Below are 26,057 nucleotides of genomic sequence, written 5' to 3'. Positions count from 1 at the left end.
CACACAAAGCAGCTGGTGTCAGAGTTACCACAAAAGCCAAGGTAGGGATAGAAGAATAATACATAGGTTTTATTATTTGTGAGATGTTTGTATGTTAACATGCTACAATGCCTTAACTTTTGTTCCTTGCCAATATATATATATAAATATACATATATATGTAGTATATATGTTCATGTGCAAGGTGTCCCTGCAGGGGGGGGTGGAACTGGATGATCTTAAGGTCCTTTACAACCTTGACCATTCTATTCTATTCTATGATTCTATATAGAATCTACATAAATTCTCTCTCTATACAGATATATATATTTATATATATAGTTAAAAAAAGGACAGCATTCCCAAGACTGTCAACTACCACAACAACAATTTGAAAGGTATTATCACAGCATCACATTAAATGCTGTATAAATACAGAGTAAGAAGACGATTCCTGTTTTGAAGACCTTAAAATAGGAGACAGAATGCAGAGAGGGTTGAACATAGACTGGATGGGAACCATCCGGAGATGCTGAGACAACCTTGGGAGACAGAAACACTGGTGTGACATTCAGCTGTGATATTCCTTGAAGATATACCATCAAAACCAGCAAGGTTTGGGGAAATCAGCATCATTACATATGTTCAGGGGTGATTTCATCAGGATGGAAGAATTTAGAGACTTGGAGCATTTCAGAATCGGGAACAGAGATTCATGACCTGGGAAGGAAGAGTCAAGATCTCAGTGAGGCATACGGCAGCACAAGAATTGCTCTGGAAGACGTAACCAGCAGCTTGTGTTTAATGCCAAAGAGATGCAGGATGCCATAAAAGACAGGCACAAGGAAGATCCAAGACGTGCCTGAACCAAGCTACAAAGATGATTTTCTTCTACTTGCTCAGCACCGTTGAGACGCAAGCAGGACACAGTGCGCTTCACATGTGAGCTCATGAGACCACCACTTTCTGAGCTTCTATGTATCTCCTTGTGATGTTTTAAAAGGCTCTGTTATTTTATCAGACTCTATTTGACTTTTAAGGAGGGCAAACCTATGCAAGAGAGGCCGAGGTTACAAAGAAGGGAAGACAACAGCTCCGGAGACGCCTGCCAACAGGATCTGCACTTAAACCATTCAGTTTTGGCAGAGAACATCCTCAAAATATGGTATTTAAAAGTCTTATGGTATTGGAGCATATAATTATAGTAGAAGGACAAAAGTGAACTAAGAGTGATCAACGCAAACTCGTACCAAAGTCAGAATGTGCTTCCGCAAAGTCTCAGCCACCTGGTTCTTCCATGCTACATTGAAAGGAAGAATTAGCTACCAACTACTTTCATTTCCACTGGAGATCATCCCTTTCAGCCTCTCAAAGGTACAGATTTGTACCCATCTCATAGAACTAAAAAAAGAACCAAACCACAGCAATAAAAACCTGAAACCAAACCCAAACCACACAGGAAGGTGCCTCATTTACTGATAGCTTCCAACCATAGACCAACGTATTTATTGTGATACAAACCCTTCTTTCCTCCAGCAATGCTCAACCTTAACAACATAAGAATACATAAAACCTCTGAAAATCAGTATTTCTTGAAGAACCACAGTAGTCACTTCTCAAGAACTGGAATAAAAGGAAGAAGTTCTTTACTGTGAGGGTGCTGAGGCGCTGGCACAGGTTGCCCAGAGAAGCTGTGAATGTTCCATCCCTGGCAGTGTTCAAGGCAAGGTTGGACAGAGCCCTGGGTGACACAGTCTGGTGTGAGGCATCCCTGCCCACGTCAGGGGCTTGGAACTGGATGACCTTAAGGTCCTTTCCAACCCAACCACTCCATGATTCTATGACTCAAATCCTCTTCCCAACCAGTCACCTCACTGCAGCAAGTTCACTGACCTCCATCTCTCTAAAACTCTCAATTTGCAAGTAATTATACTAAACCTGTATGAAATGTATTCACCCAGCAGTTATACCCTAAACAAGCACAGGAGCACTCACGCATTAAGTCACCTCGTGCTACCAGTATCTAAATTCTGTGTACAAATCTTGACTCATTTGGGTACAGATTCTTCAATCTTAACTGAAAACTTCAACTGACCTCTTAAGTCATACAAACACAGAATGCTTTGGGTTGGAAAGGACCTTAAGATCATCCAGTTCCAACACCCTGCCATGGGCAGGGACACCTCGCACTAAACCATGCCACCCAAGGCTCTGTCCAACCTGGCCTTGAACACTGCCAGGGATGGAGCATTCACAACTTCTCTGGGCAACCCATTCCAGTGCCTCACCACCCTCATAGGAAAGAACTTCTTCCTTATATCTCACCTGAACTTCCCCTGTTTCAGTTTGAACCCATCACCCCTTGTCCTATCACTCCAGTCCCTAATGAAGAGTCCCTCTCCAGCATCCCTGTACCCCCCCTCAGACACTGGAAGCTGCTCTGAGGTCTCCATGCAGCTTCTCCTCTCCAGGCTGAACAGCCCCCATGTTCTCAGCCTGTCTCCATACAGGAGGTGCTCCAGCCTCTGAGCATCCTTGTGGCCTCCTCTGGACTAAAAATCTATCATCACAGTGATGCACAATGAAGAAAACCAAGCTCCAGGGCAGGTTCTCCTTCCATGCTATTGGGCCCTTTGGGTTCACTCAAGTCCAGCCACAGCCCATGATGATTTGATGGGGTGTACAAGTCCAGTGCACACCTCATCTCAGATTATTTAAGTCCCTGAGAAATCCCATGTAAGAAGTAAAAAGCATTGCAGGTGCAGTCTTCCAGCCTTCTATCCAATGGCTGAGGATGCTGTAATGGTCCACAAGCAAAAACATTTGGTCAACTCTGTCCAGGAAACATCTATGGAATTAAACCCATCACCAGCACACAGATATTGCTCTATAACTGTGGTTATAATCTAGTTACGGTGGATGCATGTGAGAGCAGGGAAAGGACCTGAACTCTTGCTAGTGTTGAAGTCATCAAGGACATCTTAAACGCATCACTTAATGAGACAAAGAGATACCACAAGTCAAATGAGGTTCAAAAGTAGGATCAAGTGGAATACTGGGCAAGAGTGGGTAAAAAAAGAAGACATGGCAGTGCAGAAGAGGTTAGAACTTCTACCTGCTTTTCAGTCCTCAAATACTGAATATGGCAGCTTTTGGCCTGTGGTTCCATGGCATGTGATAACTTCTTTTGATGTCACTCAGTGCTCCTTGTCGTTACTGAAGCAGGACCACTGCTTTACCAAGCTGAAACCCCACACAGCTGCTGAGCTGTAGCTGTTGAATACAACTTGGGGGAGAAAAAGGGAGAAATGGTACCTCTGACTTGTACTGATGGACACAGGACAAGCTTGGACAGTTGCAAAGCAAGAACCATGAAACACTGCTTTGCTTCTCCTAATTCATTGCTGTTTCCTTCATAGCAGTTCCACAATGAAGTCAATAACCAGGAAAATAAAACAGTAACAGAAGAGTGATTCATATTTTACCCAATTTCTTAGTGCAAGGCTCCAAACAGCCAAACCGCCCATCACCAACTTGAAGATGAAAGTCAAAGCCCCACCGAGTCAGCCAGCACAATCTCATTACCAGCTAATGCCTCCAAACCTCCCCAAAGCAACTCAGTAGCCATCAGAGCCACCTCTGCCTGGGATAATGCCCAGGAATGACTTGCAGATGCAACGCAACCCGATTTACTGCTTCTACAACCCTGGAAATCCAAGTTCCAGCGGTGCTGTTACATTTGGTTTTACCAATGCTAATCTAACACCTTTTCAAAGGGGCATACGTTTCACCCTGTTGGCTTCCAACACTGAATTACAAGCTCTGTTGAGCTTCAGAATAAATGAGACCAGTGTATGCCCCTCTGGGCAAGAATCCCTTGCTGTAATCTTTATTCAAAGCACACGGCTTTGGAGCCTTGCATCCCATTGCCAAAAATCACCTTGAGGTTTGCTCTTTAGATGGCAATTTGCATCTCAACGTTTTACTGCAGAGCTTACCCAATGTCCCCGCTATGATTTTAATACTCCACTGTGGGCGGCCCCCTGAGTGGAGCACAGAAGTACAGGCTAAAAATACTCCTGTCTTCCCCACTGGCTCCACGCATGACCACAGCTAACACGGGTGGAAAACCAGGAGTGATGGCATCCATCCGCTTCTCGAGGGGGATAAACAAGCTCCAAAGCACTCAGAAAGCATGCTAAGAAGCAGGGAAGTCTCTCTGTGTGAATGGAGGAAGGATGCACGCAGCAGCTGGAGGAGGAAGATGGTGCAAAGAGTTTTGCGGTCAAGGAAAGCAGGAGAGGTTTATCCGAGCGCGAGGCATACCTGGGAAAACACATTAAGAGGTAATAAAGCAGGTGAGGGAGGCATCACCCAGGACATGAATTTAAGATGATGCTGAACAGAGGAAAGAAACCTCATGTTCAGAACAGGAGTGATCCCGGGTGAGCAGGAGCGCAGCTTGATTCATGCCCCAAAAGGGACATCCCGGTCCCACCAGCAGCACTGTGTGGATGAAAGCACACCAAAACCACATGGATTGCAGGTTTTGCTGTGCTCTCACCCCCTTGCCCAGCAAACCCCAGTCTCAGAGGCTGTAATTATTTTTGGCAAGGTGTAAACAGGTCCAGGAAAAGCAACTCAAACCCAGAGTTATTTACATGATGTCATGCAGGGAGCCAGCATCAGAGACCAGCCACCAACGCAACCAGTACAAAGCCACCCCCATCTGTTTAAGAGAGTGACTTTGCAATGTGGTTTGCAGCCACCCAAGCAAACGAACCACCCCTGGTGTGCCCAGGAAGGCAAGTAACGGAAATGGAGCACAGTGACCCACCAGAAAACATTGCTTCAGCCAACTACAAGGCCTTTATCATGGTGTTGGTAGGCTTTGAGTTGACATCCATCAAGATGGAGCCCTTAACTGACCGTGACAACCCTCTCTAGGCTATGGGAGAGGAGCAAGGACAGCAGGTCCGTAAGTCTTCCTCTGCCAAAGGTGTTCTAGAGGGAGGCAGCCAAGTGGCTCCATCTGCACGCAAAAGACTGGTGATGACCACTCATCACCTTACCCTGAAGGCCACCGCCTACTTCCAAGGATTATTCCAAGAAGTTATTCCAAGGATTATTGCCGCAACCCAAGCAGAACCACAGTCTGAAAAGCAATTTGCCTGCAAAGAGCAAAGCTTTATAATCTAAGTCTCACTGCTGCTGGCAGAGAACGGCAACTAAAGCTGAGCCCCACTGCACTCCAAGGGGGCTGATGCCAGCAGCATCTCAAGCCCCTGAAGCAGCCACAAGGAAAATGGAGCCAAGGAAAAGGGATAGTCAAAGCCAGGAGGTATGTGGACTGCTTTGTGCACGCTCTCTTCATATTCTGCATTCAAATGCATCACAACCAAGACAAAGACCCATTGCCCTGTTTCCAAATATAGCTTTATACTAAATTCTAGCTAATTTTAAGAAGCATACTAAACACAATGCATTAGGTAAGGAGCTGGACAAAGAGAGAAGAAGAAGCCTGTAGACCCCAGAGCCCATGGGACATTTCTCTCTCTATATAAAAGGAAACAAAGGTACATCTGTCCAAGGGTTTCCATGCACAAAGAAGAGGATCTTTACAATTAAACTGCAGGTATTTCCATGAGCAGGATGGGAAAAACAAACACAGATTGAAATCTTCTCTGTTGCCCTATGTTTGGGGCAAAGGGGAAGGAACCCATCCGCTTGAAGCTCTAAAGATGATCATCAGGAAGGTACCTGTAGCGAGACTGTCAATCTGCTCTTTCACATTCAAAGTTGCAGCAACCTGGTTTACTGTAATATTGCAGTCCTGTTTAAAGCACCTGCTAAGATGCATCTCCAAGGGATGAGTTCTGGCCCTTGCTTGGGTAGCAATCCATTACATCTGTAGAAAATCAACACCTACCTATGAAACTCCCCCATGGTGCATGATCAATACTTACAGAGGGCTTTGGAAAGCGTACACTTGTTCTCTAAACCAGAAGTGTCAAAAAGCTTAGGACAGCGTTTCTGGGGCTTCAACACCCACATTTTGCCACCTATTTCCATCTTTGCAGTTAATAGAAGTGGAATGTCCCTGACACTGAGAAATCGAGCCGCTAACACGCAGTGGCCTCGGCACAACTTTAAGCACCATCATTTTAATTACTTTTTTGCCTTCTTTATCATTATAGTAAAAGCAGTCCTAGGAAAATGACTTGATTTTTCACTGTCACTACAAATCTGGATAAGCTTTCCAACCCAGAGGAGATGGTGTGTGAGAGGATGGTGAGCATCAGCAGGCTGGACATGCTTCCCTCATCATAGGAGTGCTTATTCACCTGCCCACACTGATCCTTCTGCTCTGTCCACAGTAGAGAAAAGACTGAAATTGTCAATTCTTTAAAATAAAAGGAAAAAAACAAACAGCATAAAAGTAAGCGAAAACACATGCACTATTACAGATATGTGAATTTCATATATATGACCTTATGCCCTATATTATAAATATAGAATATGCAACCATAGAACAGTTTGAGTTGGAAAGGTAATCAAGATCAAGCAGTTCCAAGGCCCTGCCATGGGCATGGATGCCTCACCCTAGACCACGTTGCCCGAGGCTCTGTCCAACCTGGCCTTGAACACTGCTGGAGATGGAGCAGTTACCACTTCTTTGGGCAACCCTTTACCCCCACAGCAAAGAACTTCTTCCTTATATCTAACCTGAACTTTCCCTGTTTCAGTTTGAACCCATCACCCCTTGTCCCAGATGAAGAGTCCCTCTCCAGCATCCTTGTAGCCCCCTTCAGACACTGGAAGCTGCTCTGAGGTCTCCATGCAGCCTTATTTAATTACATGTATTTGCTTATAAGTTTAATTTCTTACGCTTTTTAACTGAGCATCCACTCCTGGCTACTACATGCAGCACAGTATTTGAAGGGACTGACACTAGGGTCTTGAAGCAGCAACAGGCACTCAGGTAAGAGAGGGGCTGGGGATACATGAGGCAGATGACAGAAGCCATCAAAACACGTGGGAAAGATAAATCATATCTCAAGCAATTTAATGGTATGTTGAGACTTGTATAAACTGGGTATAAACTTATATAAACTTGTATAAACTTATTTAAGAAATAAGGAGGTTCCCATGAGAGCCAGAAAGGTAACAGTGTCACAAAGGATCATAAATCAGCTGGTTTGTGAGGGGAAATAAGTCAACCACAGTATTAAGCCCTCATTTTGTAAGAAGTGAAAGATCAAGATCTGCAGCTCTCAAAGAAAGATGCAGCTACATGGGAGATGGTAAAAAACAGCATGGATGAATCTATACCTTCATGCACAGCACCTCCTCTCATACAGCCACATTACTTTTATTAGATGGGAACAGAAAAGGCAGTTCCTTGGAGTTAACTTCAAGCTGTAGCAATTACCATAAAAAACAATAAACTTTTCTTTCTCATTAATAAATTGTATGGCAAATAGAAGAGACAAAGAGGGACTTGCAGTTACCAAAGGGATGCTGAGCGGTGCCTGTGCACAACCAGCATTGTAAGGAAATAGTCTCCATTATCAGCCCAAAAAGTCAAGCCCACACACTGGAAAAGGGATGCTTTGACAGAAGCGGTAAAATTACACTAACTCAAGAGACTGCTGTCTGCAGCTCCTGGTTCCAGATGGATGAAGTGCAATAAACAGGAAACAAAGAAAAACTGTCATGTACAGTGTTATATTAAACAAGGTGTTATCCAGCGAGCCAGCACAAGTCCTGCAGCCTCATGGACCTTCCCATCACCAAACACATCCATAGCAGCGCTTTTCTCTCCCCTTTCCAAAATTGATAGAATCACAGACTGGTTTGGGTTGGAAAGGACTTTAAGATCATCAAGTGCCAATCCCCTGCCATGGGAAAGGTCTCCTCACACTAAACCATGTCACCCAAGCCTCTGTCCAAGCTGACCTTGAACACTGCCAGGGATGCAGCATTTACCACTTCACTGGGCACCCTGTGCCAGTGCCTCACCACCCTCAATAAAGAACTTCTTCCTTATCTCCAACCTGAACTTCCCCTGTTTCAGTTTGAACCCATCACCCCTTGTCCTATCACTCCACTCCCTGATGAAGAGTCCCTCCCCAGCATCCTTGTAGCCCCCTTTCAGACACTGGAATCTGCTCTGAGGTCTCCACACAGCTTCTCTTCTCCAGGCTGAACAGCCCCGGTGTTCTCACCCTGTCTCCATACAGGAGGTCCTCCAGGCCCTCATCATCCTCGTGGCCTCCTCCGGACTTGCTCCAAAATTAGAACAACTCGGGGCATAATGAACATCTCCAGGTTGGGATCATGGGATCCCATGATGCTGTAAAGCATTTGCTAATAATTACTCTCAAACATAACTGCAATTATCAACAGTTGGTTGGAACTACAGCTCTCCTTGTTAAAAAAAAAAACCTTCTTTTAGCCACTAATATGTTTCCAACCCAAACTATACACATTAAAATCTTCAGCAGTGCTTATCAAACCAAGCACTAAATTCAAGGGGGAAATTTTGACAAGTGGTGGGTTTTACATCAAAACCTCTGCCTTTGCACAGCACAGATTGGACTTTCCCTACAGTTATCTTTGCTGAACTCAAAGCCACCATTGCACAGCTCACAAACCCAGCGAGACACCATCCAAGCCTTCCCCAAACAGCCCACGAGGATCCTTCTCCAAGGCACCCCAAAATTGGGCCTCATGAGCTGGACACTGAACTACTACATGAGGCTGTGGCCACAGTGATGTGATCATAGAACCAACCAGGCTGGAAAAGACCTTTAAGATCATCAAGTTCAACCATTACCCCAACAGTGCCAAGGCCACCACTAACCCATGGCACTGAGGGCCTCATCTACGTGGTGTGTGAACACTTCCAGGGATGGTGATTCCATAATAAGGGAATTTCAGGGTGGGAAAGGAACAAAGACAAACAGCATTCACAGATTCATACTGTCTCCATCACAAAGCTCCTGAGCTATCTGCTCATAGAAGACTTTTTTACAAAGCAGCCATTAATAGTAAGTTTGGGAGTTCCCTCGTCCCATATTTGAGTCTCTGGCATCTCACACAGCAAAGAAATGGGTGAATCCAAAAATGTGGGTCACAACACCTCCAAACCTGCGTGGTTTTCACCTGCAGGAAAAGGAAGGAGGCACCTGCCTCCTCCATACAGAAGCATTACAAGAAGAGTCATCGTAAACTGGAGAAGGAAAATAGCAACAGACTTCAGCAACGGGCATGATCAATGTCCCTCATGGAAGAGGAATATGTTTTCCTTTACAGAAATAAGGACTATGGCAACCTACAGCACAACAGTGTTGGAATAAAAACCTACAGCACTCCTTTACTCCATGCACCAGATGACGGAGGAGTCCTACAGAGGGGAAGAAAATACATGGCTACATTATTCAAGACTACAATCATAATAAATGTATGCAGCAGGATGGACAAATCAAGTCCTAAATAACCTCAAAAAAGTCAGATATTTACAATGTGTGGCTTTGCAGCAGGGTGACAGCGGAACAAGCACGAAATAAATGCTAATACACGATGAAGAGCATCAAACATTCTGCAGTCCTTTTCTGCTTTTATTTAGGGAAGAGATGACAGAGATAGCAAATAAATTGCAGCTTAACCCAATACAAGCATTTACTTGACAACAAAAGAAGTAAATTTACTAAAAGAAGTAAGTAAAGGTGTTGCAAATGGGTTTAACTTCATTCAAGAAGCTGGAAACTGGTTTGCAGCATCCCAGTGGATGAGTAGCCATCACATCTAAATTGCCCATGGGAGAACCCAGCCCTGCATCCCAGCCAAAAAGCATTAAAAAGCACCCACTGCTCCACCATTTCTTCTTCTTTTTGTATTCAGAATACATTTAAAGAAGCAACTGATCATCAGTTCAATCTCTGATTTCTAATGGTGCTGCAAAAGAAAGGCACATGGGAATAGAAAAGATTCCAGCCTATGCTATTTTTCCCCATCATCATCCAAAGCACTGAAAAGCAGAGACGTGCCCATGCAGTGCAACAAAGAGATGGCACCTGCCTACTGCATTTCCTCACTAGTGACACTATGAAGAAAAAGCAGAGTTTTAAATAGAAACCTCCCTGCAAGTGTTAACTGAGATTAATTTAACTCTTTTGCATTATTTTAATCTTATGTACCATCATTTGCAAGGCAAGCAGAGGAAAAAAAAATGAAGAGAGTAGGATTCTTATCTTGACCATATTCCTATGTATTATTAAAAGCCACAAATAACCTTTCTGACAGTAAAAGACACATCCTCCCAGCTCCTTTTGCAGTAGGCTGATAGCACAAATGTTATACGTAGCTTTCTGGGCACTCAAGTGACAAGCATGAGCCTCCCTTCATCCTTGCAATGCTTAACACCAGCGCTGGTAACACCAACACAAGATTGTGGCCAGGTTTTGTATATGCACGTGTCAAAAAGTATGCTGTGAAAGACTAAAATGTAATCTGAAGGGTTGGTGATGCTGCTGGAGGATGTGTTGCAATGTTTCCCCAGCAAAAGCAGTATGTAGTCACACTACAAAGGTTCATTTTGTGAGTTAAGCTCATGTTTAAATACCTGAATGGAATTTAGACCAAATGGGTCATGACAAAGGCAAACACTTCCATTCACAAAGACTGTGTCCTGGGTGGAAGGACTGAGTCCTCCATCCACCCATCCATGGCTGGATGCTCACACTCAAAAGAGTTGCAGTCAATGGCTCAATGTCCAACTGGAGATGGGTAATGAATGCTGTCCCTCAGGGGTAAGTGTTGGGACCAATCCTGCACAGCATCTTTGCCAGTGACATGGATAGTAGGATGAAGGGCACCCTCAGCAAGTTTGCTGATGACACCAAGCTATGTAGTACAGTCAACATGCTGGAGGGAACGGACGGGATACAGAGGGCCCTGGACAGGCTTGAGAGGTGGGATTACGTGAATCTCAGGAAGCCCTACAAAGACAAGTGCAAGCTCCTGCACATGGTTTGGGACAATCCCAAGCACAAACAAAGGCTGGGCAGAGACTGGATGGAGCAGCCTGAGGAGAAGGACTTGGGGTGCTGGTTCACAAGAATATCCTCCCTCTGTTAGGCTGCACCCCCAGAGCATGAGCAGCAGCTCAGGGAGGGGATTCTCCCCCTTTGCTGTGCTCTTGGGAGACCCCACTTGGAGCACTACATCCAGCTCTGGAGGCAACAACATAAGAAGAATGTGGAGCTGTTGGAGTGAGTCCAGAGGAGGCCATGGAGATGCTCCAAGGGCTGGAGCAGCTCTGCTCTGGAGCCAGGCTGAGAGAGCTGGGCTGGGGCAGCCTGGAGAACAGAAGGCTCCTGAAAGGGAGACCTTAGAGCAGCTCCAGTGCCTAAACGGGCTCCAGAAAACCTGAAGAGAGGCCTGGGACAAGGGCCTGTAGGGACAGGCCAAGGGGAATGGCTTTAACCTACCAGAGGGGAGACTGAGATGAGCTCTTAGGCAGAAGCTCTTCCCTGTGAGGGTGCTGAGGCGCTGGCACAGGGTGCCCAGAGAAGCTGTGGCTGCCCCATCCCTGGCAGTGCTCAAGGCCAGGTTGGACACAGGGGCTTGGAGCAAACTGCTCTAGTGGAAGGTGTCCCTGCCCATGGCAGGGGTTGGAGCTGGATGAGCTTTAAGGTCCCTTCTATGATTCCACAACCCCTCCATCCAGCAGATCTCATGGGATCAGACCTGGGTGCACAAGTCCGCCCAAGCTAGATGAAGCATAGGCAGGAGGATAACAAAGATAGGGGAAGTAAATCACATTTCTTTCTTACAGTTCTTTCCATTTTCATCCAGCAGAATGAGTTTATGACACGGGCAGGGAATTGAAAGAATTATTTTTATCTTGATATTATTTACCCTTTCACACTTTGCTATTTAAATATCCCTGAATTCCCCAAAGAACCAGCAATTCAAAATACCATTTGCTATACATTCCTGAGCAAGGGGAAGCACAGACTCATTCATTCTCAGCTTGCCTACTTTTCCCTTTTTAAATTAGATTTTAAGTGCTGTAATATCAGTGTGCATATTTATCAAGACACAGAAGTCTTCTTTCTCCTTCACTCTCAATAAAGAATCTCCAGCCCCAGAGCAGGCATCTGGCTGGATGGGAGACCTGGTCATAGGAGCAAATGACGAGAGGTTTAAATTAATAATTCATATAAATTAAACAAAAATCAAGTTGTGAGAAAAGGAAGAGTGGGTTTTTGCACAACAGAGGATGGGAATTGAAGAATTTCATATTAAAATCTCTGTTCTACCAGTCTCTGTAGCCAAATAACTTGCAGTCATTACACCAGAGGCAACCCTTAATGCCAGGGAAACCACAGCAGCACAGCATTACACTGCAAATTTCTTCTGAACCAAGGAATTGCCAACACCCCTCTACATGGGAGACATCATATGCAGAAGCTCACCCTTGCTTTAAGCACAATGGCAGGAGGAAATGGGGATGGAAAGCTGATCCGGAAGCCAGGACTGCAGCAGTAACTGCACTGCTCCAATGTCCATCAAAGCCATGTCAGTGGTGGTTGTGCTGATTTTTTAATTGCATTAATATCCATAAGCCAACCAGGCAGGCAGAAGGCTTTGGAAACAGCAACAGGGTTTATCTGTTGCTCAGAAAGAAGGAATCAGCACATCATTAGCACCCTGGAAAAAGCCCAGAGACCAACCTGGACATGATGAGATGGAAAAGGACACAGCTGGAGAACACAGCAGAGCAGGAAGGCACCAAGGGGCCAGAGAGCAGCTGGCCTGAGTCATTGGTGATTGAAAGACCCGAATCAGCTGCATTGACTCTATGGATAATGGCTTTAAACTGGGAGAGGGGAGATTGCTTCCCTATGGGGGTGCTGAGGCTCTGGCACAGGGTGCCCAGAGAAGCTGTGGCTGCCCCATCCCTGGCAGTGCTCAAGGCCAGGTTGGACGGGGCTTGGAGCATCCTGATGTAACGGAAGATCAAGAGTGGTTTGTGTTGGAAGGGACCTTCAAAGCTCATCCAGTCCAACCCCCCTGCAATGAGCAGGGACATCTTCAACCAGATCAGGCTGCTCAGAACCACATCCAGCTTGGCCTCAATGGCTCCAAGCTGTCCCTGCCCATGGCAGGGGTGTTGGAAGTACATGATCTTTAAGGTCCCTCCCCACACAAACCATTCTATACCTCCTGGGCCAATGCAACACAGAGCCCAACAAGGCAGGATGGGGCACTGCACATTCACAACCACACTGCAAAGGGAAATACCAGCCTGGAAAAAGAGGTAAATAGTGGCTAAAACACAAACCTTCTTCCTACAGGATGAAGAAAGGGAAAACAACAACTCCCAGTCCAGTCCAGCCTTCCCAGCCCCACACAAACTTGTAAAACTGTAGTGTTTAACAGGATGAAGCACAAAGAACAAACCTTCACCCCACACATGTGATAGCAGACACTTGTGCGTGCAGTGCTCCCAGACCATCTCCAGCTGCAGATGATATGGAATACCTCAAATGCAGACAAGCAGAGGATGTGCAGCACATACACGGTGTGCTGGGGGAGGAATGAAAGTGAGCTCCTACGTTTCCAAACCCTTCTTGAACAAAGACACCAAGCAGCTCAGCGGACGCACAGATCTCCCCCTCAAGTCCATTGCAGTGGCAGATGCTGCAGGTTAACTGTAGCACACAGCAAAGGAGAGCTTTTATCAAGGGCTTCAAGCCACAAACACTCTGAAGTTCAAAAGCAACAGGAAAAGTTTCTGTACTCAGCCGAGGCAGAAAGCGGTGCTTTCTACATTTAAAAGCAGTTTTATTTCCTTTCCTTGCACTTGAAAGTCCATTTCATTGACTCAGTCATGGCTAAACCCTCCTGAATTAGCCTGGAAGGAGCCATCCAACAAACAAATACAACTATACCCTATGGGAGGTTAAAACTGAGCCATAAACCTGTGATTTAACTACACCACGGAGCAGCTCCCAATGTTGCCATCACACAACACATCAATGTTTCACTGTGTTAAGCCACAGGACAGTTTCATGGTGACTGCTGGTGACAAGTGGGTGCGGGGATATCCCATCTGCACCCCATCAACAGCCGTGAGGGACTCGAACACGGCACCCTCAGCATGTGGGCCCCTCGTGCTTGCACCCATGGGCAACAGCAGGGCTCAGCTCAACTGAGTGCATCCACCTCAACTGGGTGCACACACACAACCCTGGGCAAGGGCAGCCACACACCCTGCGCTGTGTGAAAGCGAGTGTGCAAACCCCGTGCAAGGGCAGCCACAGAATCCAGTGTGCACACACAGAGCCGTGAGCTTGCTCCCAGATCAAACACAAGCCTCCGTGTACAAGCCATGACCCTAAAGCAACACATACACAATACAGGTAAGGACTCCATGTCCCACGTTACACACACACAGAGCAAGGCCATGTCCCACGTTACACACACACAGAGCAAGGCCATGTCCCACGTTACACACACACAGTGCAAGGCCCCCATGTCCCACGTTACACACACACAGTGCAAGGCCATGTCCCACGTTACACACACACAGTGCAAGGCCCCCATGTCCCACGTTACACACACACAGTGCAAGGCCATGTCCCACGTTACACACACACAGTGCAAGGCCATGTCCCACGTTACACACACACAGTGCAAGGCCATGTCCCACGTTACACACACACAGTGCAAGGCCCCCATGTCCCACGTTACACACACACAGTGCAAGGCCCCCATGTCCCACGTTACACACACACAGTGCAAGGCCATGTCCCACATTACACACACACAGTGCAAGGCCATGTCCCACGTTACACACACACAGTGCAAGGCCATGTCCCACATTACACACACACAGTGCAAGGCCCCCATGTCCCACGTTACACACACACAGTGCAAGGCCATGTCCCACGTTACACACACACAGTGCAAGGCCCCCATGTCCCACGTTACACACACACAGTGCAAGGCCATGTCCCACGTTACACACACACAGTGCAAGGCCCCCATGTCCCACGTTACACACACACACTGCAAGGCCATGTCCCACGTTACACACACACAGTGCAAGGCCCTCATGTCCCACGTTACACACACACAGTGCAAGGCCCCCATGTCCCACGTTACACACACACAGTGCAAGGCCCTCATGTCCCACGTTACACACACACACTGCAAGGCCCCCATGTCCCACGTTACACACACACAGTGCAAGGCCATGTCCCACATTACACACACACAGTGCAAGGCCCCCATGTCCCACGTTACACACACACAGTGCAAGGCCATGTCCCACGTTACACACACACAGTGCAAGGCCCCCATGTCCCACGTTACACACACACACTGCAAGGCCATGTCCCACGTTACACACACACAGTGCAAGGCCCCCATGTCCCACGTTACACACACACAGTGCAAGGCCATGTCCCACGTTACACACACACAGTGCAAGGCCCCCATGTCCCACGTTACACACACACAGTGCAAGGCCATGTCCCACGTTACACACACACAGTGCAAGGCCCCCATGTCCCACGTTACACACACACACTGCAAGGCCATGTCCCACGTTACACACACACAGTGCAAGGCCCTCATGTCCCACGTTACACACACACAGTGCAAGGCCCCCATGTCCCACGTTACACACACACAGTGCAAGGCCCTCATGTCCCACGTTACACACACACACTGCAAGGCCCCCATGTCCCACGTTACACACACACAGTGCAAGGCCATGTCCCACGTTACACACACACAGTGCAAGGCCCCCATGTCCCACGTTACACACACACAGTGCAAGGCCATGTCCCACGTTACACACACACAGTGCAAGGCCCCCATGTCCCACGTTACACACACACACTGCAAGGCCATGTCCCACGTTACACACACACAGTGCAAGGCCATGTCCCACGTTACACACACACACTGCAAGGCCCCCATGTCCCACGTTACACACACACAGAGCAAGGCCATGTCCCACGTTACACACACACAGTGCAAGGCCCCCATGTCCCACGTTACACACACACACTGCAAGGCCCCCATGTCCCACGTTACACACACACAGTGCAAGGCCATGTCCCACGTTACACACACACAGTGCAAGGCCCCCATGTTCCACGTTACACACACACAGAGCAAGGCCCCCATGTCCCACGTTACACACACACAGTGCAAGGCCCCCATGTCCCACGTTACACACACACAGTGCAAGGCCATGTCCCACGTTACACACACACAGTGCAAGGCCCCCATGTCCCACGTTACACACACACAGTGCAAGGCCATGTCCCACATTACACACACACAGTGCAAGGCCATGTCCCACGTTACACACACACACTGCAAGGCCATGTCCCACGTTACACACACACAGTGCAAGGCCATGTCCCACGTTACACACACACAGTGCAAGGCCATGTCCCACGTTACACACACACAGTGCAAGGCCATGTCCCACATTACACACACACAGTGCAGGGCCCCCATGTCCCACGTTACACACACACAGTGCAAGTCCATGTCCCACGTTACACACACACAGTGCAAGGCCCCCATGTCCCACGTTACACACACACAGTGCAAGGCCATGTCCCACATTACACACACACAGTGCAGGGCCCCCATGTCCCACGTTACACACACACAGTGCAAGGCCCCCATGTCCCACATTACACACACACAGTGCAAGGCCATGTCCCACGTTACACACACACAGTGCAAGGCCCCCATGTCCCACGTTACACACACACAGTGCAAGGCCCCCATGTCCCACATTACACACACACAGTGCAAGGCCATGTCCCACGTTACACACACACACTGCAAGGCCCCCATGTCCCACGTTACACACACACAGTGCAGGGCCCCCATGTCCCACGTTACACACACACAGTGCAAGGCCCCCATGTCCCACGTTACACACACACAGTGCAAGGCCCCCATGTCCCACGTTACACACACACAGTGCAAGACCCCCATGTCCCCACGTTGCCCCCCCCCACTGGGGTCACACGAGGTCACCCCCAGGGTAGGGGTGCTGTCTCCCCCACGCTCACACCGCCCCCCACTCACCCGCCGCCACCTCGAGGCTGCGCCGCGCCGCCGGCACCCAAACATCACGTGACCGCGGCGGGGCCCGCCCTGACCACGTGTCTTTCCCCACCGCCCCCCACCAGCACCGCTGTAGTCCCCAGCCCGCGGGTACCGCTGCCCGCTGATGCCCCCCCGGACTACAACTCCCAGCAGGCAGCGCGCGGAGGCACGTCCGCAGCGCCTCACCCCCTTTTTCTGCCGGTGACCAATCAGCGGAGGGGAGGGGCGGGGTTAGCCCCGCCCATTGTCCCCTCAGCGCAGCCCGCCTCAGTGCGCTGCGGGGTCTGGTTGCGGTGGAGTCGGATTTGTTGTCTCTCTCTCTCTGTTGCGCTGCCTTCCTTTTCCTTTCTTCCTTTCCTCTTTCCCCTTCCCATCCCTTCCTTCGGACCCGGATTGTCGGTTGCTGCCTTCCCCCATACCCACGCTGCCCAAAGCGGGTTTCCCTCCATGCGGCTCCCTCGCTGCCCCCCCTCAGTCTCCTGTCCCTCAGGCCTCTCCCCCCTTCCCTCCCTGCTATACCGCGCCAACCCTAGTGCTCCTAAGGGACTGTAGTGTTAGAAGAAAGGGTAAAGGGTTAAAACTTAAGGGAGATGAAGGCTGGGTGTAAGGCGACCGGTTATAAGGCTTTCCCTGGGAGGGTGCTGAGGCACTGGCACAGGGTGCCCAGAGAAGCTGTGGCTGCCCCATCCCTGGCAGTGCTCAAGGCCAGGTTGGACACAGGGGCTTGGAGCAAGCTGCTCTAGTGGAAGGTGTCCCTGCCTGTGGCAGGGGTTTGGACTGGATGAGCCTTAAGGTCCCTTCCAAACCACTCTGTGATTCCTCTTCTATATAGTATAACTAAAATCAATGGTCTGAACATCTCAGCTGCCTATTCTGAATGCAGCTCCAGGGTCAGAGAGTGGGAGATGTGCTAAACCTTTGCTTTCACCAACTAAGGAGCACCGCATGAGCCAATTCGCTTTCAATCATTAACAAATCACTCTCTGTTACTTCTTAGATCAGCATAAACCTGTCTGAGGCCAGACTGGTGTGCTCCTTGGTAGTCCCAGCGTGCCAGAACAGGAATAAATACATAAAAATCAGCAACTCATTGCTACGGAAGCTACAAATGCTGTTCAAAACACCACAAATTGCAGACTGAAAGCAGAACTTCACCAAAGAAGTGCTTTGGAAAAGCATTCTGGCACACGAGGCATTTGCTCCAGCTCAAGCTGTACCATGGAAGGGTTTGCTTTTTCATTTGCGAAGTGACAGCAGCTTTACTCAGTGGTTGGCTTTACAAAAGGAGTTATAAAGCAAGGATTTTCTTGATCGCGCCTTTAAACAACAATTCATTTTAACAAGGGCTCGACAAGCCAGCTGCCTTCTCAGAAATGGAGTTCTGCACCAGTAGCCCTGCTAAAAAAAGCTTTTAAAGGTCTGAGGGGCCACCTGAGCCTCCATAAACCTCAGGGTTTTACAGCACCAAACTGCTGCCAGAGCAGTTTCCTCCATCTTTTGCTGCATTGATAATCATTTATTTCTGTGGAGTCTAAAGAGCATCCCTTAGGAAACACATTGATGACGAAGTACAGCTGTCTGCTTGCCATCTGCAGCATCCTCTGACTACAGTTAGATGTGCAAGATGCTGGGTGGGTTTTGGGGGGCTGTTAGAGGTGGAAGGAAGAGCAGGTTAATCCTGCAAGAAGCTTGGATTATGGTTCAAAACCACTCTGCAAAATACTCAGTACTTTTCAGTACAAATTCAATGTGAGCCTCATGAAGCTAAGTAAAAGCAATATATAAACATGTGCCAATATAAGACAGACAAAATACTCCAAGAGACAGCAATCATAAAAATTATACAGTGACATAAAACTCATGTGATTGCTTTGGTTTGCAGCCTTCATCTTGCTGGTTCTGCATTTTGTGGCTGAAGAAACACAACTTAATCAATAAGTGTTGTTATTCATACAATAATAATGCCGGGTGTTCTCTTAGGACATTTTACTTCTGAAGGATTTGGGCTTTTGCAAACTTTCATATAGTGTATGGCCAGGCTGGTGCTTGTTATTACCAGCTTCTTATTGATCTGGTTTACTGTGAGGTGTCCCTGCCCATGGCAGGGGTTGGAACTTGATAATCTTAAGGTCCTTTCCAACCTTAACTATTCTATGATTCTATGATCTGTTACAGATTCCAAAGGAGCAAAGGTAGTTTCTTGGTGTGGATATCAGGCCTTTTCCCTAAGCAGACAAGGAATCATCTAAAATTATGCTGTCTCTGAACTGGGGGAAAATATTAACAGCTTTGTTCCATCCCATAGCAACAGACTTAACAAAACCTGAAAAATATACAGTCAGCTGTATGGGGACCACAAGAATCAATCAGGTTGGAAAAGAATTTTAAGCTCATCCAGTCCAACCATTGCTCTGGCACTGCGAACGCCACCACTAGCCCATGGCACTGAGTGCCTCATCTACAGTGTGTGAACACTTGCAGGGAGGGTGACCCCAGCCCTGCCCTGGGCAGCCTGTTCCAATGCCTGAGCACCCTTTGGGGAAGGAATTGTTCCTCAGCTCCATCTAAACCTCCCCTGGTGCAGCTTGAGGCTGTTTCCTCTTGTCCCATCCCTTGTTTCTTGGGAGCAGAGACTGACCCCACCTCACTACAACCTCCTTTCAGGTAGCTGTAGACAGCTAAGGGCCAGAGCTTTATTTAAACAGTTTAATCTTCATGCTTGTGCTGTATTTCTGGTTGGAGGTTGTCCATTTGCCAGCTGTGGCCTGGCATTTCCCAGTGTGGAAGCAGGAATTTCATTCCAGGATGAGCAAAACTCACAGGGGTCAGACCTGCATCCCTGGATGAGTTTGGTGAAGGTGACGAAGGGGGAAGTCATCAGAGTGTTTCTGCTTTGGAAAAGTGATTCCTCTACAGATGAAATGGGCTGCACCAGAGGATCTCTACCTGAATTGGAATGAACTCAGCAGTGACAACTTCACCTCTTTCCTGCTGAGGGGATTATCCCATTGGGCTGTGTCATTAAGGGATTTCTTCCAGTGTTTGGAAGGAGTTCCCTTTTGGCTCCCTGGTTGGTTTTGTGAATCATCTTAAATCCTAACCTTTTACTAGCTATGCTATTAAAGTATTTATAGAAAAGTTATCCTGTTGTCCTTTAGGTTGATGTTTCCTAAGCTGTGTTGATTGCCTGGAGAAGAGAAGCTGCGTGGAGATCTCAGAGCAGCTTCCATTGTCTGAAGGCGACTACAAGGATGCTGGAAAGGGACTCTTCTTCAGGGACTGTAGTGATAGAACAGGGGGTGATGATCAGTTTCTTTGTCTGACATGACAAAGCAAGTCACACCCTTGTGAAAATGATGTAATGGATTTTACAGAAAGGGGTAAATTATGATAGCAAGATATCTTAGAGAATATTAACAGAACAACAATCTCTCTCCTATTTAGTTTCACTTTAAGAAAGAAAAAAGACATGTTAATTTGTGTTGCATCCTGTTACATACTGACAAGTAACCCAGTGGGGTTTCAGTCCTATTAAATACTATATAAGTACATACATATACACTCTACATACACTATTTATATGCATGCTATATATAATATATACTGTTTATATAGTGTATACGTACTATATATAAAATATGTACTCTATATAAAATACATACTATAATATATACATAAACACTATATACATATGTGTATATAGAGTATATATACAAAGTGTTTTTATATATGCTATAATAGTATATAGCATATATATACTATTATTACAGTCTATATTTTATATATACTATATATTTTATATATAATATTACATGTATACAATACAATATATATTGTATGGTGTATTATAATAGTATGTTATAGTTTAATGGTATACTCTATATATATACAGTATATATAAATTATACTATATTTATACACACTAGAGTGTGTATATATATGCTGTAATAGTATATAGCATGCTATATACTGCTATATAGTGTATATATATACTATTGTGACCTAGTATATATATACTACCACATATACATATACACTAGTATATATATAGTGCATAGTAGTATTTATGATAGTAAATAATATACTATATAATAGATATACTACTATGTACTATTTAGTTTGTATATATGTTTATTATATATATAATATATATACATACTAGATAATATCGTATACATACTAGATAATACATATACAAACTAGATAATATCATCAGAGAATCACAGAGTGGTTTGGGATGGGAGGAGACTTAAAGCTCATCCAGTTCCAGCTGCCTGCCACAGGAAGGGGCATCTTCCACTTGGGAGGTAGACTTGGAGTAACCTGCTCTAGTGGAAGGTGTCCCTGCCCATGGCAGGGGATTGGAACTGGATGATCATAAGCCCTTTTCCAACCCAAACCGTTCTGCGATTCTATAAGGGGTGGTCATGTGGATTTCTTAAGTTATAATTTGTTTTGCAATCTTAACATCACCTCGTACAGTATGGAAATGTCTGTTAACTTCTTCTCTGCTTTGGATTGCCTGGAAGTGTTGGTAGGTTCAGGAAAACAGAGGTAATAACACCACAAGAAGACTTCAGCGACTGCTTCATTTATCCCATTAGCACACAGTTGCTGTGTCACTCCCAATACCCATGTAAACAGGATGCAATACAGCAACAAGAGGAAAGTAAAGAGCAACTTATCACAGAATCAACAAGGTTTGGAAAGACCTTTAAGATCTTGAAGTCCAACATGTGATGTCCTATCATTATGGTAGCATGAAGGAGACAGCCTGAATACTTCTCTGGAGCAAGAACAAATAGGTTTCTCCAGCGTTTAAAATAGTCAGGGAACTCTTTAATTGGAGCAGTTTTCCATCTTCTCCTGTGCTTAAGGAGAAGCAAAGAAAAAAACCCAAAAAAAGCTTATTTTCATAAGCCTTTTTGTCTGTTTATTCCAATTTCTTTTTAGATCTCGATGCCAAATTATCCACTCCCCCCAAATTATTATCTCCTTTTGATATATGTTCCTGCTATTTTAAGTGCTTGGGCAGAGGTTACAGCTTCTCTGAACACTGCTAGACAAAATACAGCTGGTTGTGAGCAGTACTTAACTTTTCAATCCTGGATTAATTGGACAATTGCACAGTTGGAAGAGTGTTTTTTACTTCTTTGATAAAAAAACACAGTTTTCCACTCAAATGATTTATACACCAAACCAGTCAACTGCAAGGAGCACAGGAAAGAAATAGGTCTGAATGCTTCAGAAAACCAAGGGTGATTCTCATTTCCCATTTCCAGAGATCCATGAACTTAAGATTCCCTGAAAGCAGTACAGCTCAGAGCGCTTATTGCAGCATATGTGTTGTTACCTCTGAGCTATTTAAGCAAAAATATAGCAACCATAAATGGAGGCAGGAGAATGGCAGCTAATCCCCAAACAACCTTATTTCAATCTATTTAATAGCCAAGAGAGACCTGAATTCCAGGCCCTAGCAGATTCTGACATAAAAGGGATGTTTTCATCCAGTACTGCTGTGGCACCAATACATGTCCCAAGCTGGTGACTATGGGTACGTCACAGGGAGGAATCACCAGCCATGAAAAGCTGAGTTTCAACTCTATACACCTGGGTTTAGCTGCAATAGGTGCAGATTTTAGTGGCATTATGCCTGGATTTATCTTTACATCACTAGATTTGACCCTTCCTTTTCTAGAAACATAGTATTGTGCCTGAATTAGGAAAAGAATTAGGAAAAGTTCTTGTGTCCTCAACATAGAAAGGACATGGAACTGTTGGAACAAGTCCAGAGGAGGCCACGAGGATGATCAGGGGCTGGAGCACCTCCTGTATGAAGATAGGCTGAGAAAGCAGGGGCTGTTCAGCCTGGAGAAGAGAAGCTGCGTGGAGACCTCATAGCAGCTTCCAGTATCTGAAGGAGGGCTATAGGAATGCTGGGGAGGGACTCTTCATCAGGGACTGTACTGATAGGACAAGGGGTAAGGGGTTAAAATTGAAACAGGGGAAGTTCAGGTTGGATATAAGGAAGAAGTTCTTTCCTGTGAGGGTGGTGAGGCACTGGAATGGGTTGCCCAGAGAAGCTGTGAATGCTCCATCCCTGGCAGTGTTCAAGTCCAGGTTGGACAGAGCCTTGGGTGACATGGTTTAGTGTGAGGTGTCCCTGCCCATGGCAGGGGGGTTGGAACTGGATGATCTTCAGGTCCTTTCCAACCCAAAGCATTCTGTGATTCTAAGAAAAACGTAAAGCCAATATAAAATGCTTAGCATCTGAGGCAGTGATAAGTCAATCATCTTATCAATAGAGCATGCCCTGTACTCCCAGTAATCCTGGTGATCAGCTTTGCTTATGAAAGCCTGAGATATTGAGTTCCTTGCCTCTCTGAGCGGCGTGATAAGTGGCAGCTGAAACTGATGCTGACAGAGCTAAAGGAGCACCCGCTGAGTGCGACAGATGTAACACAACGGAGAGGGAGGAAGGCTAAACCAAGCTGGTGGGGAGGAAAACTGGGAGGTTGGAACAAATCCCTCATTCCACTTAACTCGATAACAAAACACCGCCAATGATTTGCTCAGTTCACTAATGCAGTGCCTGCAGGAGGCAAACTTGGCTGATGGAGAAGAGCAGTGGTGCAGGAGTGATGATGGGTATAAAGGATGCGGGGAGAGCATCGCGGAGAGCGAACAGAGGGAGATTTCCAGATAGCAAAGTCCTAGTCCCTCCTTCTTCCCTATGACACCTAAAAACATCACAGTATCCAAAGCAGAACTGAAACCCTTCTTTTCTATGAGACACTTATGAAACAAGCGCTTGCAGCACAGACAGCCAAATGTATTGTAGGATGTGTACAGAGAACCATGACCAGCAGGTCAGGGGAGGTGTTTCTACCCCTTTACTCCACAATGGTCAGACCTAAAGTACTGCGTATAGCTCTGGGAATCCCAGCACAAGACAGACATGAACACATTAAGAGCTGATCCAGAGGATGCATGGAAATGGCCAGAGAGCTGGAGCACCTCTGCTATGAAGACAGGCTGAAAAAGTTGGGCTGGTTCAGCCTGGAGAAGTCTCCGTGGAGACCTGAGAGCAGCTCCAGTGCCTAAAACAGGCTCCAGGAAACCTGGAGAGGGGCTTTGGACAAGGGCCTGTAGGGACAGGCCAAGGGGAATGGCTTTAACCTGCCAGAGGGGAGACTGAGATGAGCTCTTAGGCAGAAGCTCTTCCCTGTGAGGGTGCTGAGGCGCTGGCACAGGGTGCCCAGAGAAGCTGTGGCTGCCCCATCCCTGGCAGTGTTCAAGGCCAGGTTGGACCCAGGGGCTTGGAGCAAGCTGCTCTAGTGGAAGGTGTCCCTGCCCGTGGCAGGGGTTGGAGCTGGGTGAGCTTTAAGGTCCCCTGCAACCCAAACCATTGCATGTTTCTTCTATAATCTTGCAAAACAAGGAACCCTGAAATACAGGTCCGTATCTAGAAAATAAGAAACCAATCTGGATTTAAAATATTCATTTCTGGTTTAATTCTACAAACAAATGTTTGTTTCATTGCCTCCTTTTAAGGCTAGATTCTCACTACAGGAATCAAGGCTTTATTTGGTTGCTCTTACTAGAGCTGCAGTTACGACCACTGATTAGTCAAGATTTGTCCTTTCTGCCTCTTGTCTCGTCTACTTAATAGGTTATATCCCAAATTACTCATTTTGTCTGGAAAGAGATTATTGTTTTCTGCACATTTGCAATGCATCTTTCGCAACAGATTCCCACTCAGTCTGCAAGTGCCACTTCACAATCATTTTGACATAATAATGCTGTGCTGAGAAATGTCATAAAAATATTCCATTTCAGAAAGAACATATTAAAAATGACCAAAGATGAACTCCAGGTTTTGGGGATTCACTGAAAAAGCAAATGTAGTTTCTTCAGTGTTTATAAAGAGTCAGCTGAATTTCTCTCAAGGTTTCCATCCACACTAAGACCCAGCAAGAGAATGTCTAGAAAACAACAGCAAAGATCTAAGATCTAAGCAATATAATTACAAAGTTTGAAAGAGATGAGTTTACTGAAACTGGGAAATAGAAGGTCTAGGGAAATGGGAGTAACTTAGAATTATAGAATCATAGAATGGTTTGGGTTGGAAAGGACCTTAAGATCATCAAGTTCCAACCCCCTGCCATGGCAGGGACGCCTCACACTAGACCACGTCACCCAAGGCTCTGTCCAACCTGGCCTTGAACTCTGCCAAGGATGGAGCATTCACCACTTCTTTGGGCAACCTTTTCCAGTGCCTCAGCACCCTCACAGTAAAGAGCTTCTTCCTTATATCTAACTTTCTATCTAACCTTATATCTAACTCCTCACATATGTGAAGGCTTGCTGCAAAAAGAAACAGGAAAAACTGTTCTCCATGCCCACTGAGGATAGGTCAAGGAGGCATTGGCTTAGGTTGCTGGGAGAAGATTTAATTTAGATATGACAAAGTACTACCCAAGATTAAGCATAGGAAAGCACTTGTACGAACTGCTTGGGAAGACTTGGACTTTCTGCTGCAGGGCGTTTTCAAAACCCAATTGACTTCCATATCATCTGTGGAAGTGTTTTTAGTGGTGGTTCAGATGATTTGGGGGATGAAGCAAATGATCTCCTGAAGCCTTACATATTCTGTGATTTGGACAATGTCAGGGGGAAGGGCTGATCCTATTAAAACGATCAGAAATTCAAACCCATTCTGGTTTAACGTATCAGTGTTGTGCCAGACCCAGGTGCACTTAGCCCATCTCCTCCTACCATCACTCATAAATTGGTGCCAGCAAAGTAATCACAGGGGAGATGGTTTTGATCACTCTGCCAGCCTCCAACTATTCTCACCTCAAGGACTTCCTGACCCTGTTGTGGTCCTTGCTGATCCCTTCCTCTGCCTGTCCACCCAG

The 26,057-nt window shown here is 46.4% G+C and overlaps 1 protein-coding gene across 6 annotated transcripts in view; it reads right to left on the bottom strand.

Annotated features, from left to right (window-relative positions):
* The window catches only part of TSNARE1 (t-SNARE domain containing 1), a 491,630-nt gene extending 474,467 nt beyond the window's left edge, over nucleotides 1-17,163 (bottom strand). For all 6 annotated transcript variants that reach the window (XM_061447620.1, XM_061447625.1, XM_061447626.1 and 3 more), the window contains exon 1: nucleotides 17,116-17,163. The gene's annotated coding sequence lies outside the window, so the exon portion shown is untranslated. The remainder of the gene's footprint in view (nucleotides 1-17,115) is intronic.
* Between the last annotated feature and the right edge of the window lie 8,894 nt (nucleotides 17,164-26,057).

Source organism: Pezoporus flaviventris, unplaced genomic scaffold, assembly GCF_033815535.1.
Source record: "Pezoporus flaviventris isolate CSIRO_AGI_PZ_B2104156 unplaced genomic scaffold, CSIRO_AGI_Pfla_v1 ptg000007l, whole genome shotgun sequence".
In the NCBI taxonomy this organism is placed as follows: domain Eukaryota; kingdom Metazoa; phylum Chordata; class Aves; order Psittaciformes; family Psittacidae; genus Pezoporus; species Pezoporus flaviventris.
This window is presented reverse-complemented; position numbering and strand designations above follow the sequence as displayed.